General features: G+C 52.9%; 2 protein-coding genes across 2 annotated transcripts in view; one reads left to right on the top strand and one right to left on the bottom strand.

Annotated features, from left to right (window-relative positions):
* The window catches only part of WASHC5 (WASH complex subunit 5), a 47,609-nt gene extending 47,025 nt beyond the window's left edge, over positions 1-584 (bottom strand). Inside the window, exon 1 of the mRNA XM_014525279.2 lies at positions 533-584. The gene's annotated coding sequence lies outside the window, so the exon portion shown is untranslated. The remainder of the gene's footprint in view (positions 1-532) is intronic.
* Positions 585-631: 47 nt separating this feature from the next.
* NSMCE2 (NSE2 (MMS21) homolog, SMC5-SMC6 complex SUMO ligase) overlaps positions 632-3,739 on the top strand; it is a 219,377-nt gene continuing 216,269 nt past the window's right edge. Inside the window, exons 1-2 of the mRNA XM_006034852.3 lie at positions 632-756; positions 863-932. The gene's annotated coding sequence lies outside the window, so the exon portion shown is untranslated. The remainder of the gene's footprint in view (positions 757-862; positions 933-3,739) is intronic.

The raw sequence follows: 3,739 nt of genomic DNA, 5'->3' as shown, positions 1-3,739 counted from the left end.
CCGGAAGGAGCCACGCCAGCCACACTGCACGCCCCGGGGTGGCAGGACACGCGCCACAGGCCCGACAGCCCCGGGGCCAGCCGGCACCAAAGTCCCTCCACATCCAGCCTGCGTTTTGCCCACCGCCGGTCTCACTCCATCCAGGGTTGTATTTTCAGTCAGTTCCTAAAATGTTTCTTCCGAGTTCACAGTTGGCACAGACGACGCTTGCTCCAGTTTGCACGGGCAGGTCCCAATTCACAAGCCCCGCTGCCCGGCCCCGTGAAAGGGCCCAGAGGCCTAGGACACGCGCCTTTTCCGGCGACAGCCTGTTCCGGGAGGCGCTTCACACACACGCGTGTCTCAGCAGTATGCCTCCCCCCCCCCGCCACATCCCCGGTCCCCCCCGGGGGGCAGCGACCCCCAGAGCGGCTCGTCCTGGGGCAGCCCAATTTGGGGCCAAAACTTTTCCTCGCCCGCCCCGGTTTAGCCCCCACCAACCGCCGTGCCCTGTCCCCCAACCGCCTCCAACCGTCACCCGCCTCGCACTCACCGCTCGCAGCGGCCTCCGCGGCCGGGCCTGGCCAGGCCTCCCGTCACGTGAGCGGTGTCACGTGAGCGGACGAGGCGGGGGCTGCCCGCGCCCGCGGAGGGCCCCGCAGGTGGGTGCTGGGGGAGGGGAGGGAAGCGAGGGTCGTAGCCCCTTCCCCAGCCCCCGCCACTGCCCCCCGGCCAGGCCCCGCAGGCAACAGTTGAGGGCCTTCGTGGCACCCCGGGGTGCGTTGGGCTCCCCCTCAGTGGTGCAGACGGGGCTGCCAGGGCGGGTGTCCCACAGGACTCTGGCACCCGAGGCAGAAAAGCAGCTCTGTTATTTTTTTCGCAGGCACAAAAGAGGCAAAGCTGAGAGGCTTCGTTGTCGTCATCGTCATCTGAGGGGCCTCGCGTCTGGAGCGGTGAGCGCCGCTGTGCCTTAGGGTGGGAGCGTCCCCTCGAAGTTCAGCGCCGCCTCGAACGTGTCGCGCGGAGCCCTTGGCGGCTCTGGACTCCCCCGGGAAACTCCTGCTCTCCTCCCTGGAGCGCGAGGGTCTGCGGTTGCCGGTCGCTTCCGCGGAGCGTGAGCTGCTGGGTGAAGTGGGGCGGCCTGGCTTCGTGTGGGGATGGCCGACCTGCGCCGCCCAAGTGGCGTGCGACAGGTTGGGCAGGGAGCAGAAAGCAGAGCAGTAGGTCAGATGGGGGGAGGGGAGTGGTGCTTGGGGAGACCACAGAGCTAATTTGAGGCCTGCCTGGCAGAGCCATTGGCCCCCGCTGATTTATTGTGAGAAACTTCCTTTGTTATTTTAAACCATGAAGCTGGTGATGGGTTAAGCTGCAGCCCCCCCAGGCTCCCACCCCGTCACCGTTCCCTGCACAGCTCCTGGCTCTGGGCTTCCTCTCACCCTCTGGCTTTTGCAGCCTGCACATCCCAGGGGGCAGGCGGTGCAGCTGGCAGTCAGTGCAGCAGGGAGCCCGCAGCGGGGTGCACAATCCATGGGAGAGCTGCCCACACACATGGTGTAGCAAGGTGGGAATTACTTATTTGTGCAGTACAGTTTGGGGGTGCTCCTGCTGTGACCCATGTGGCGTATGGCTGCTTGTGGCACATGTGCTGCAGGTTGGCCATCCCTGTTTAAGAAAAAGTCTGTGCTTTGCAGAAGCTCTGGGCAGCTGTCGGAAAGTTTCTACCCAAAGGGGGCGTGCGGGACTCTTCCAGCTGAGTTCAGAGCTGGCTAAGGGGTCCTCACATGGCTCCTTAAAACCTAAAGCCTAAATTTTCCTTCCAAACAAGCCAGTATTACACAGATGCAGTGCTTTCTTTCTGCCTGCCAGTGAGCCACAACCCCACTGCCTTTGCTCTGAGTAAAGGCAGTGCTCACAAGCTTCAGCAGAGGAAAAGTGACCAAAATCTTGACAGTTGCCTTGCAGTCTTCCAGTGTCCTGGTTTTCTGAGTGGGCAGCAGTGAAACTGAAAACAATCAGGTCAATTCTGTTTTCATGAAACTGAAAAGCAGGAGCATACCTGGGTTATTTACTAGGGAGGAACACCTGAAAACGAAATGAAATATGTTATCATGCGCATGGCAGCAGCAGATGAACAGTAGAGTAGGTGCTTATAAGAATGAATGGAACGCCTTAGGCTACAGAAAAGGGATTTGTTTTTTAAGAGGTGGGGAAACACTTTCTAATAGCAAAGGTGATTTAAGCAATAGAATAATTTTTCAAGGGAGAAAATTGATGCAGTGTCCCTAGAAGTGTGTAGAGTATCACAACAGAGGCATACTTGTAAGCTGGTCTTTAAATTCTCTCTCTCTGCCATGTAAATCTTGTCTGAAGACCTTGTTTCTCAGTAGATGAGAAGGATGAATGTTAAGGTATGGATGGGAGGGGGGGGAGAGAGAGAATAAAGAATATATTTATCCTTTGTCATTAAAACAAACAAGCAGAGAAATGACTTAAGTCATGTTTAGAAACAGCTTTCCAAGCAAAGTGGCTGCTGAGACGTGAATAAAAACCCAGTGCTTTATGGGAAGAAGCAGTGTGTTAGTTCAATCTGGCTCTGTAGCACCTGTATGGATTGTGCACTTCAGCAGGGCTTTTCGGCACTTTTATCTAACAGCTAGAAGGATTCAATCAGCTAGTAGATAAAAGCACCAGAAAAAACCCACCAAAGTGCCCAGTTTATACAGACATTGGGCAATCTGGGGCAAACTAATGCAGTGCCTCTTCTGAGCATGTGCTGTGCTCGGTGCAGGGGCGCTGTGAATTTGAAGTGCTGTTTTGGGGGGTCTTTTTGTTTTTTACATCTGTAAGCAGGCAGTGATGATTGGGGGGAAAGTACTTGAATCCCTTCAAGATTGAGCTGGAAAACTTTATGGATGGTTGACATAATAGGATAGGGAGTTGTGACTCAATCAGTTGGTGTGACTTGTGTTTGCAGTGCCCATGTTGAAATGCCTCTTTTTGCAGTGGCAGGTGCATTTCATAGGTTTTGCTAATTGCCAGTTCAGCCAGGAAAGTTCTCACCCCCCTTTCCCCTTGTAAATGCTCTTGGCTTCATTTTTGTTTTCCTTGCATTTATCTGAACACTGGAATGTTGGCTACAGCTGAGGTGTGGGTTTGAGTCAGGTGCACTGATGCTTCTGTTGTTATTTAAAAAAAGCCACAGAGTTTTATTCTTTTGCTCAGATGCATATTGATCTCCTAATTTAGACCCAGAAAGCAGTTTTTCCCTTAGGTCAGATTGGGACAGAGTGTGTTCATGCATCTCTATGCATATATGTGTGTGGTGTGTCTTCTGTAGCTTAGAGCTTGATTCCAAGGATCCTCTCAGCCTACATTAACTAATCACTTTTATATCTTTGTGACAAGGTCTGGGGAGAACCCTAGTCTCCTCTGCTTTTACTTACAATAGGTTATAGGGTATTCTTAGCGTTGCACATATTGTACCCTGTAGTTGATCTGAGGGTTTAAAGTAGCTTTTTAATAGAATTATTGCCTGCAAAAGCAGGGAACTGGACTCAGTAACCCAGGAAGTCTCCTTGATCTTCAGAGACAGGTGCTTTTTTTAAAGGAACTCTTCCCGCCTCTGGTTTGACAGTCTTTTAGATTATATTGAATATAGTAGTAACTACTCTTCTTAGGGGAAAAGAGAAGCTTAAGTTGTGCTGGACTGAATCTGTTGGAGTCTGAGCCTGCTTCTTCAAAGATGAGCAAGACATAAGCA

The sequence above is a fragment of the Alligator sinensis genome, unplaced genomic scaffold (genome assembly GCF_000455745.1).
Source record: "Alligator sinensis unplaced genomic scaffold, ASM45574v1 scaffold1119_1, whole genome shotgun sequence".
Classification (NCBI taxonomy): Eukaryota; Metazoa; Chordata; order Crocodylia; family Alligatoridae; genus Alligator; species Alligator sinensis.
Note: the sequence above shows the minus strand (reverse complement) of the source record. Positions and strands in the feature narration are given on the sequence as shown.